The sequence below is a fragment of the Haemorhous mexicanus genome, chromosome 14 (genome assembly GCF_027477595.1).
Source record: "Haemorhous mexicanus isolate bHaeMex1 chromosome 14, bHaeMex1.pri, whole genome shotgun sequence".
Classification (NCBI taxonomy): Eukaryota; Metazoa; Chordata; class Aves; order Passeriformes; family Fringillidae; genus Haemorhous; species Haemorhous mexicanus.
The window spans coordinates 9,132,775-9,145,710 of NC_082354.1; positions in this window are offsets into that span (position 1 = coordinate 9,132,775).

The window sequence follows — 12,936 nt, forward strand, 5'->3', positions numbered from 1 at the left end:
CCTGCTTGACTGCTAGAACTTGTCTTAAAGATTATACTACTAAGAAAAGGTCTCACCTCATTAGTCTGCTTATATGCTGTGCACAGGGATTTTTATATGGATACTGAACACAGGCACCCAGAAACAGTCCAGCCAATTTTAGGATCCATTACACTGGGCCTATATTTTCAGTTCAACGTCAATTAAACATCCCTTCCAGGCTAAGACTCTTACTTTGATGCAGTACAATAACCCTGCTATTTTGTATTGAAAAGTCAGCACTGCCAGTCAATGTATGTAAATCAGTCCTTTCCTGCTTCTCTCTCTGCTGGATGTCTGCAGTTGCACTAAAATTGGGGGGGGGGGGGGGGGGGGGGGCGGGAAGAGGAAAGGGGAAGGAGAGCCCACACACCTATACAAAAACTGCTGAAAATCTGAAAATATACTGAAAATCTGTGCTGAGAATAGAGATGCTCCAGCATATTTAAAAATCAGTTTGAAGAGAAACTATAAAAGCCCCTCTCTTTGATAGTAAAAAAAAAAATCAGAACAGTTAAAATTAGAAATGCGTAGGCATAAAGCATTTCCAGGATCAAACAGAGTATGTTGAAATGTACACATTTGGTAATGCTAAAAATCAGGATCGGCCTCCATACTTTTCTGAATCAAGGTTTGTCCCCTTCTCCATCTGTAAAACTGCACTGACAGCACTCCCTCTCTCTTTTTGCTCACTTTTGTCTCTTCAGATTGCAAACTCTTATTAGCTGTTTTGACTACAGAAGTTCTCAGTAAAAGTTTTTCACTGTCCATAATGTCATCTCCATGTTGAAGATTTTAGCTACTAGACCAACCCTAATAGCTTTTCTTTAAAAGACATTAAAAACAAAACAAAAACCAAACAACATCCAAACAACTACCTATAACAGGTAGGAATTCTATACCCAATCTGTAGTCATTTACATGCTCAAGTGATGTTGTGAATGGAGACACTTGATTTCATCACCTGCTTCACTTCTCCAAGGAAAGGTCTGATAAGCTTTTCTTGGGAGATGGTAGCAGCTTTCTAAGCTTCCAGAGGTTGACACTGTTAGAGTGACAATGATGACTGAGCAAAACAGCTTCTGAAACCCCTAAGCATTCACCCAAGTCAGCCATATAGGGTCAATGGGAGAACCACAGTTCAGAAGATTCTGCCTTTGAATTGCCCAGATCAACCTGAGAAAATGGGAGTCTGATAGGGCATCTGGAGTTCTCATCACCTGCTCTGTAACTTTAGATGAAAATTTTGATCACATCTATTTGAAATGAACTGATGGCTGACAAGAGAACAAGGAACAGGAAAGAAAAGAATAGGAACACAAAGAAGAAGGAAAAGATCTATGACCAGCTCTCTTTTACTCAGTGTATGCTGAGCTAATGATACCTCATGCAGGTATCCCACAATCACACTAGAATTAAGAGATCCTGCTTTTCATGAACAGCCTGCTGAAATCACAGATCCCTACCCACTGTACTTTTGTCCCAAGGATTCAGAGTACAGCACAGGCAGAGCACGCAGCGAGGCTCAAGGTCCAGCACTGGCACAGTACAGGGAGGAGCAACACCCTCATACACTAGCAGTCACCTGAAAACACACAGGTCACCTGAAAACTTCCAGGCCAGTGTCTCGTGAAGATTTCATAAACAAAACTTTAGAAGGTGAAGTTTCTTCCAGTTCAATAACAAAATTAAAATGTCAGCAAAAAGGAAGCACAAAACCCAGTTCATACAGAACGCACTCAATACTTTTTTTTCTTTTTTTCCTTTTTTTTTTTAAACAAAACAAAAACCCAGTAATTTCCATTTGGGGTAAATCTGAAATATTACATCTAATTAAAAATAAAATGTTTTGTGACTTTTTCTTTAAATAAACATATACACATATTTTATTATTCAATTTATATTAACTTGGAAGTGGAAAATGATATTTCTGTTTCAAAAGATGAAAAACTTCATTTTCAGCATGTGAAGATATTTCCTTTAAAAACTAAGAAAATGTTGCATATTTTTTCTATATTTCAGTTGAAACAATTTTATCTCAACCTAATCTCAAGAATGGTCCCAGTCCTTTCAAACCTCTGTTATTCTAATTTTAAAATCATTAAAAATTTTTGTCCACCGCTATTCATAAATTTAGGCATCATTTTGGCCCTAGAATCTTGGGAAAGGAAATACTCAAGAGTCTTTCTAAAATACCTTTCCATTTCCCACCACTGTGTCCCTAGCTGATATTCCTTGTATCCTCATGCAGCAGTAGCTCTACCTTCACTGTAGCAGTCCCTCGTGAAATGTTTTCTAGAATTAGAGTGTGAAGGCTGGAGAGTGAACTTGCCCCTTTTATCCAGAGGGAAGAACACCCAGGAGAAGGTATTTAAATTATGTCCTAAGGCAGAATGAAGTTGATTTATGTCAGGGATTATTTTTATCTCTCCAGTCAACTAGAAGTTATGCAGCAAAGCCTGCAGAGGCACAGCCATGCAGCATGGTCTGTACCACACTCTGACAGTGCTAGGAAATCAAGCCGGCTCAGCAGCAGGCGGAGCTCTGCCCTTGCGAGCCCTTGGCACGGCTCTGCGGGAAGGGCTTCCCCGGCCAAGCTCCCAGGGCCGCTCTCTGCTCAGACGGGCACCAGGCAGGTCCCCTGCAGCACCTGGACCCTGCAAACCAAACTGCACCCGCAGATTGTCACAGCAGCTCTGGACACTCTTGGGTTTGGCTCCTGCATCTACCACTGCACTCATGTCCTGGCACACTGATGAGGGAAAAATGGGATGGTTATGATGGATCCCATGCCCTGCTCTTCAGTCACATACTGCCTCTACGCATCTCTAATCTGTGCTGAGAGCAGGTTATTTGAGCCATGGACACCTGGCACCCTTCTCCTTCCTTTTTCTGGTCTGGCTCTGACACACAAGTGAATATATTCTTCCATGCCTGAGACCTCAATTCAAAGCACATGACCTTTCCATTGATTTCAGAAATCCTTGCATAGAACTCCAACCAAGTATCCCTGCAGAATATCATTAGGAAAATAAAGCAAACCCCCACAACTGTGAAATTACCTCTGGAAGAGAAATGTCTATTTCCTCAAGATTTTTTTTCTCTGAAAAAGGCAGCATATTTTCTGAGTTTTTAACATGTAGATAGATGCATGTACGCAGTTGCCTGAAAGCACATGATCTAAAACATTAAATTTCTGCATTTAATTTTCATGTGTAGGGAAGGAAAATCAGTAAAAATTTTGAATAAATAAATGATAGTGTTTGGAATACAAAATTAAAGTAAATGTTTCCAGGAAGCCTGCTATAATAAATAAATTACTTGGATTTTAAATTCTCTTGCAGTGTTTGAAATTAAAACATTGCATCACATTTCCAGTGCTTACCAGCAAGAACAAATTCATTATAAACTAACATATAACTACATTTTCCTCTACCAGTGGTGAACAAGCAGTGATGTGCAAGGTCATAAATAAGAAATGTAAATGAATTTGTATGTTAATAAATGTAATTATGGATCTATCTGAATTTTAATCACCTAATGAATGTAACTCCTAAATTACACAGGGAAAAAAACTAATTGGATTCTCTGTATCTTTTCTGTGGTGGCTACAAGTAGTGTATTGTGCATTTCCTAGCACTGAAAAAGGACAATGCTGTGCACAAGGAAGGACTTCCATCTAGAGGCCAGCAAATAGCTTGAACTTTACGATGTGCAGCTATTTATCTTTTTATTCTTTTAATTTTTTTAAGTAGAAATACCACATTTTAAGAGACACCCCCCCATCCTTTGAAACAAGTAAAACTGAGGATCAGTGAGATATGTTATAAAGAAAAAGATAATTATCAAAATAGTAGCTAAAAGGAATGGTTTACAGCTACTCATTGCAATCTCTTTAAAATTTCAAACAGCACTTCTTCACAAGAGCTATGAAGTGATCTTACACTACTTAATACAGTGTAGAGATGCAGTGGATATATGTGTTTTCCTAATAAACCTGTCTCTGAGTTCTCAACATTGAATCAGAGCAGCAAAAAGCACTGCATGGGGTGATGCAAAATTAAAAATAAATTTAAAAATTCTTTACATGTTTTCTGCTAAATATATAGAATGTATATATATTACATTCAAAAACTTTATTCCTTTCTTGGCATGAATGTTTATGTCAACATTACTTGAAAGTGGAACAGAAAACTTATAGTATATTACAGATATATATAAATAAGGTTCTGTCAATTAAAATCCTAAAACTCATATAAGTCCTATATTATACTGGTTATTTTTTTTCCGTTATGAGAAGAATCTCATACAATTCCTACAAGATCATGACATCTAATAAAGCAGATGAAATCTGCACAGCAGTTTGCAAGAAAGAGAACTATTTTTTAATCTTCATCTGACATAAACAAAGCTGATAATAGCAAACCTTCTGGTGAATAAATTATTAGCAATTACACCTAATTTTGGTATCATATTGTCAGAACATTTCAGCAGTAGAACAATGCAATTTGAGTGAGGTTTGTCTCTAGCAGCAGAACACAAGGCTGAGGTCACTTTAAACAAATGTTTGAAATGCAGTGTCTTATTAGTATTTTAACCACTGCCAATTGCATTTACTTACTATAATTATTGTTTCATAAGATTTAGAACAAGCATGTTTTGCTATCTGCTGCAAGATACCATACCACAAAATGAGGGGATTCAGATTAAGATTTGTCTTATTTTAAGTACATTCTGAAGCCTAGATTTTAATCTTTATAGATTATTCATATATCCTCACAACTGTACCTGTTTCTTTTAAACAATAATCTTGTATGGATTTTCCCTTTCTTCTCAGAGATGGCTGTTCCTCTGATTATCTTAGTCAGGACTCACCTATTCCAAGTACTAATTCTTTCTACCACTTTTCCTTTCTTAATTTTCCAAAGGAATCCTAGTGACCACAGTTCACCGATGTTGAAAGAAGTGTCTAATTTTACAGCTTTCTACAAACTCCATGGAGTGAATTCCCCTTTTCCACAGAAGGGTGGTACAACAGGCTACCCTGTTTCACCTAGCAAATTACAAGCAAACATTGGAATAGCTTATGTGCAATCTAATGTGGTGGTAATGAGCAGAAACCTACCTGATAAGGCATGTCATGCCAATTTTCTGCACACTGATGTTGGATAATGAGCAGCAGTGGCCTGGTGAGGGAGCATATGGTTGGAGAAGTCATGACGTGATATTGACTTGTGTGATTTATCCAACATTTGGAAAGCAAACTGTCTTCTGATGTCTTACCTTTAAAGTGGCAACAGTAAGATAATGCAATCTGATTTTTATAAGTAATAAGTACATACACTTTCTCTTTTCATCATTTGGAGAACTATCACAGTATTTCTCTTATTGCGCCCTTGTTTACAATAATGATTACCTCAAATATTGACAACCATAGATATATTATAATATTAAAGGCTGTGTAAACAAATAACTATCTTTCTGACAGATGTTAAATATTTTAAAATAGAAACTTTAAAAGTTTTATAAGCAATAGATTCATAATGTATCAGCTTGGAAAAAATCCAGAACAAACACACCAAACAAATCCCTCAAACAAATTTCCGAACTTGGATTTATTTTTCAAGGAAAAAGAGTTGTTTGTAGCATAATTAGCAGTTGTGGCTCTTCTCCTTAATTATCTCCCAATTCCTTGAAATGTAGACTCATGTATGATGTGAATGTATGAATACAAGAGCTCATACCCCTCACTTCATACATCACAGAACAGCTTTCCTGCATTGCCCTCATGAGGCCCATAAGAATTGAAGGTCTGCATTAAGGCAATAATCCTAATCAAACCACATCCTTCACCCAGCAATTCACAGGGCACAGGAAGGAGTTGGTCTCCCTGATGCACATTTAGTTTCTCTGATACACATTTTTTTTTTATCTATTGGATTTAGGTTGGGTATTTCTCGCCTCCCTCTGAAGCATCCAAACTCTATCCACACAGATCAAATCAGAAGTTAAATCAGACAGAACCAAGACTTTTAAAATGAAAAGAAATGCAATTCAGCAGTGCATAAATCATATTCTTCCATTGGCAGCTATGCAATTTCTAAAGCTCATCTGGTAATTCTTGTTCCAAAGCAGAAGGACATAATTTTATCTTCATTTAACAGTTTCTCAAATAATTGCCCACATTTTTCCACAAGCTTAGTATAGTACAAATGGCTTTTCTGGTATTTTGATTAATTTTTCCCTAGTAGTAACAACTAAATAATTGGACTAGAAAAGTATATGATTATCTTACAGAATTCTGTTATGGTTAATAAATTTCTAGTCTTCATGACCATTTTCATGACTCTGCAGCATGTCTCTCACCCTCCACAATCCTGAGACCCTTCTTTCCCTACTTCCTCCCTGCTCTGCACTTTTTGGTTTTACAGCACTTTTTCTCAAGACCACAGCCTAGGTCTCTCATGGAGCCCACCTAACGGCAGACTACAGCTTCAGACCTCTGAATGAAATAAAATATAAGCACATCTGATGTGGCTTTTTCCCCCTCCTGATCAGCATGACAACACAGTCAATGGCAACGCAATTGTGTTAGAGTCTTGGCTGTTGCTAAGGAGAAGGGAGCTTGGAAAAATGTGGGAGCAATGTTACTTTAAAATCTGCATGTACACAAGGTCTTTCATACATCTCCTTACCTTTATACTGGGAAAAGGAATATGGCATTATAGTAATCATGTTAATACATCTCATATGACATTATTTCTCTACTCCTTGGACAACCATGGAGGGCTACCTTTGGGGTCAATATTTATACAGAAGATAACTATCTTCTTCACTCCATCAATGTTACTTAGATCTATGTAAGATTTGGGGGCACAAGAATTTTGCATCTCTTTGGTGCTGACAGCACTTAGAACAGTCTTAACTTGGTCTACTTCTCATCCTTTTTTGTTTATGTCCTTGGTACAGGTAGTACAAAGAAAAGGATTTTACTTATCCCCCTTCTCTTCCCCTGCAAGTTCTCTATGCTGCTGTCTTGACTTTGTTCTCAGAATCCCTTATTTCCCCCTCTGCCTGACAGACAAGGCAACCTTTGGGACCCTGTGCTATTAGTGTCATCACAGGGCAGAGGCTCAATTCATGGAAGAGCTGTTTCCTGTTTGGCTGTGAGCTGTATGCTAATGTGACAGCCTGGCAAGTATTTGAGAATGTCACTTCTAGCAAAATAACTGTCCTGAATGGTATTTATCATATAAAAAACCACATATATATCAACAAAAAACCCCCAACAAAATTCAACTCTAATACATATTTCAAATGAGATGCCCACAGGCACTTACAACATGAGAACATGTCAGTAGCCATACGTGTTGTAATCCTCCTCTTTATCCATAGACCCAACATAATCCTTTCATGCACCATGTATCTAATCTGTATTCTCTGCTTTGGAAGCAAAATTAATCTCAAACTTTCAGAATTAATTCAAAGGCATTAACTAGCTTTCAAATCATCATTATTTTGGCAACCAAGTAGTTAAACAATGTGGCAAAGGATCAAATAATTTCTGGTACCACTTCATTTCAGGTTCTTTAAAGCCCTGCAGCTGAACCACAGCTGGGTACTTAACACAAGGTTTTATCTTTTGGGGGAATGTTACTTTTAAATGCTTAATAATTATGAATTCATTTCCCATTTTTTTATAAGCAGGGGATCATAATGAACTCATTTGTTATTCATGTGAATGTCAAATGTGTTCCCATGGGAGTTTTATTCTAATTCACTATTAGTTAGTGGACTCATAAAATAAAATGTTATCCATTTTTTACTTTGAGCATGTAATGATTGGTAATTGTTCATCAAAGGGCCAATGTAATATTTCCCTTTGATAACTTTCAGTTCTCATTTAACTAGAAAGAGAACTAGTTTTAGAGTAAGGCTACCTCTAGAAACAGAAGTAGATGTGATAAACTGTGAGCCTTCCATTTAAAATGCAATGAATGAGATTATCATAAGCTAGTATTTTAAAAAGCAGATATAAGTGTTCATGTTTGAACTACATGGATTTAGCATAACAAGACAAGCCATAGCCAGCATATATTGTTTAATGATAGTTCAATGAAAGACATATTTCAGTATTCCACAACAGTTTTCAGGCCACTGTTCTATTGCAATAGAAAATTTAGAAGTGAGAGACTTACAGGTCATGGCAGAATCTGAATGTGATGACACTGGACAGCTGGACTTTGATCTGTGAAACAACAACAAAGTAAGCAATAGAAAAACAGAGAATTCAAATTCTTATGTGATTTTTTTAAAAGAGTTAAACACATAGGATTTTTATTAAATTATTTTCAAATTTCTTCTATATCCCTAATCTAAATGGAGCATTAGCTGGAAGGATCTACCCCATGTACAGATAGCCCTGAAATATTTCAGTGCCTTAGATCTGACATGCTGTGCTAGGATTCTCAACAACTGTGTCACAGGGATACTTCCAATCTTGAAATGCTCTTCAAAAATGCTAATCAAAACAAATGAATTATTATTGAGATGCAGTTTCAAGGGAGATGGTAATAAACCCAGAATGTCAATTATAATTGGAGCCTGTAGATCAAAAAACTTATACATTTACTCTAAAATACACAATGAGAGACGTCCATTTTTTTTCACTTGAAGTAACAAGGATATGGTTTTTGGTATTAGGAATGGAAATAATAGTTTCCTCAAATCATATGTATGGAATTTAAACCAAAATATGTTATTATTGTGCAATCTCTGGCAGTCAATAGATTATTAGAATATTAACTATGAAGAAACGACTGAGAAAAACAAACATGCAAATCAAAGCTCAGACACAAGTCTTGATCATCACAGATATTTCCAGATGTTAAAAACTGTAACTTCACCTTTTATAATATTTAGCAGGAAACATAATAAGCAACAGTGCTTCCTGAATGCTATGACTTCCTTCATAGTTTAATAGTATTTATATGAATCTTCTAAAATATGTTTTACTTTATTTAAATAATGATCACGTTAAAAAAGAAAAGGTCTGCTTTTACTTGCTGTAATGGCAGACTGAGTTATATGGATAATGTGAAAAAGGAATATCAGAATTAGTGAATGAAAGGAAAAGTGCACAAGAGAGGTAACACTTTTGAAGCTCGCATGTTTACCAGCTGCTTTTTATTCAAAATTAATGCAATGTGTTTATTTTATACATTAAACAATTATGACAGAAATTATCACTACCAGCAGGCAGCCTGAAGGCCCTTCCCTAGAGTGAGAATACAAATGTGGGGGATAAGAAAAATGGGAAGACATAAAGTTTTGTGGGGATGGCTATTGATCCAGGAAAATACCACTTTCCTTGAAAACAGAGGATAGCTCAGGAGACCTAGAAACTGACAAATCATTCATCAATTTACAAGGGGACTGACCAGTTTAAAAGGCCTGGGTTTGAACTCATAATTCTGTAACAGTGAGATTCTATTTACCTCACTGAAGTAATTTGATTTATACATGTCTGAAAGGAGAACTGACTTTTGTAACAGAAAGAAATGATAAAATATGTTGGAGAACATGAATTCTACAGAAAGGAAACAATAAAACTAATGAAAATGTAACTATGAATAAGTCAGGCACTGAATTCTACCAGTTCCAACAGATCCAATTTTATTCAGAAACTTGCAGAAGTTGGGGTTCAAGATTGCTAGTCCCCTCTAAAGCCATAAAGATGCAAGAGTTAGGATTTGGTGCTCATGAGTTGTTTGGCGTTTCCTACTCACTTGAAAGAAAAAAAGAATTTGCAGGATGGAATATGTGAAAGCAGATAGGGGTGAGGGTGAGGCTGAGCCTCAGCCACTTTGGGGCTGCCCTCACAAGGTGCCAGTGAGGAAAGGAACAACTGCAATGACAAGGGCTTTTCCAGAACCCTGCTGGCTTTTTGCCACAGAGGGTAACAGCTGCTCTTAACTAACATTCAATTTACAGCAAGTCTCTTTTAAGACAATATACTTAGTGATTTTAGCAGTTCATAGTGCTGAAGGACCAGCACCTTTATGGCAAAACACTGGTATTTGTCAGTTTTCACTTTGCACAGAAAAAGAGAGAAGTGCAACAAAGTGACATAAGTGGTGATTTTACCAAAGCAGTCACAGAAAGGAGGATCAACACATCATTCAGGGTGACATGTACAGATCAGAAGCACTTGAAGATATAAGGGTAAGTAACTTAGGCATTGAGTATAAAAAAGGCTGATACTTCTAGGGAGAAAGGAAAAAAATACAGTTGATAAATAGTAATGTATTACAATAACAAAGATGGAAAAATACTTGAGTGCCCTGCTTACATATTTTTAGAAGCTGCAATAGTCTACTAATGAATACACTTTCAAAACAATAGCCAAAATATTACACTAGGAGAAACTAAACACATCCAATATCAAGTGACTAGATCTTTCCACCTGGAACAGTGGAAGTAGTCCTTGGCCATCTTAAGATTCACAGATTCTTTTATATAACTGAGAATGATAAAGGGCAGCAGAAGGGTTTGCTGAGTTTTCACTGCTCACAAAGATTAAAGAAAAAAGTTCTTCAGTCTCTGGAGAAAAGAACAGTATATCTCATTTCTTTGAAAGGAACAGAGAGATGACAGCTTCAATGCTATCTGAACAGTGTAAAATACCAGAACAAGGGAACATGAACCTGAGCTAAGAACTGGACATTAGAGGAATGGAGGTGGAATTCCTTAACACCAAAAGCTAGATAACATGTACAAAAAGATAGCAAAAGCTGCAGCCAGAAGAAATCAAATCATTTCACAAGAAAATTAAATAACACCTGAAAAAGGAAGCTCAACACAGTCTCATATCAAAACGGAGATCAGAATTTGTGCCTGTTGGCTTCCTTACATTGGAGCATTTCTGTCGTCCTCATCAATTAACATCATTAATAATAAATTGGTATTGTTAACATTCACCCCTCTTCTGAAATTGCTGCTCCTTGCATTAACTAAATGTATATGAAAGTTTCATATTGATATTTTTACATGAGATACAAATTCAAGTGCTGGCCCCTTGGGATGGCTAAAGGAATAAGCAGGCTAGTAATTGTGGAATCCTGATCAGATTTTAATTCTTAGCATACCATCACCATGCATTTCATCTTCCTAATCCACTCATAGACTTGAAAATTAATGATTATATTTTTTCCTAATACACCTCAATTGTTGTGTCCTATTTGACTGTTGCTGACGTTCATTGGTGGTCTCTGTATAACTGCACTGGATAAACAGACACTGATATTGTTCTAATTAACTTACAACTCTTAAAGCTCTCTTTCTTCAGAACTGAGAAATGCTATTAATACAAAAGGTTCTCCACAGCAATGGCAAACATTTTGTGAAGGAGACTAACTACAAACAGCCATGTCAAAAAATATATCCTAAGGCTTATTATTAATGTATCAGCTAGCATAAATCACTGTAGCTTCACTGACCTCAATGCAGCCACAGTGAATTCATATTGAGGATACAGCTACATAAGCTCCATCTCCTTTTATCACTGTACAATGGAAAAATACATTGAAAAGGAAAGGATATGGCATTAACATAATATTTGAGTAACATTGCAGCTCACAGAATTAGTTGAAAAGAATTCCATTAAAAAGCTACTATTAGTCTCACCTTCCATTTATTATAAGTGCTCTGAACTTTAGGTTTTTAATTAAATAATTTTTCTGACTCCATTGACATACTTAATGCTTTTCTCTCTACTTCAGAATCTGTTCAGTCCTGGATTATTTACTTTGACAAATAACATTTTAGAATGCATGGTTATTTTTTGCTTTACTTGTTTGTTTTGGAGGGTTTATTTAGTGGGGTGTGTGTTTGTTTTGTTGTGGGGTTTTTTAATGCCCAAAATAATGCCCAGTTTTAGAGTGCAAGCCCAGATGGTTTAACAGGACCAAACCCTAAATTCACACTGGAGTGAAAAATGCCTGTAAAACAATGTGAATTTTAAAATAATACAGATTGGATTCACAGTACAGTAAAATTATAATGTAGTCCAAAATACGAAACAGGACCAGGATTCCAGTAAAAAAACATGTGAGGACCTTTTGTCTGCTGGCTGTTATCACATCCGGAGATGATTTTTTGTACAAGATTTTTTAGAAGAAACTTCAATAGGGGTTTCATATATGGAACAATAGCAGGATATGGCCTCTAAATGGTAGGAACAATTGCTGTTCTCAGACATGTGCAAGTTAACTTTCATTAGCTTTGTTAGATTTTGTGCACACTTTCTGGCCTAGATTCAGGGCTGCATCTAATTTCTCCTGGGGACAGCTGAGACACTGAGTGTAAGTGAAGAACAGAAACTATTCTGTCTAAGCAGAATATACTGAGGAAAACTCACATGAGCCTCAAGAGTGTGATAGACCAGTTTGGGAATAATGTGAGAAAGTAATAAAAGCAAACCCACTTTCTTTCCAGCTATACCCTTGATGCCTTACAGGCTGCAGAGCAAGGGAAGAGTTGCCTAGACTGGCTCTACAATGAGTGGAAACTCCTCAGACCAAAGGAATTTTTAGAATGTAAATCTTCCAGTTCTATGGCAGGCCCATCCAAATAAAGCTCATTAGAATGGGAAGATGAAAAGACATAATTTAATTTTGGAAGATCTACATACAGGCTTTTATTTAGAATAGTAACCAACAACTCCATTGACATGCTAGCTGTTTACATAGTTCAATTTTTGAAGGGATTTTCTTTTTACAGGACTATATGTAGTACATTTCCTTCAGTTCTCAGAAAGTGGAATATTCTGTATTTTGAAAACAGGACTTTCTGTTTCCTTTTCCTTCATTGTCTGGCTCTGACTTTTCAACAGTCCCAAGCATAAATGAATTTCCTTCC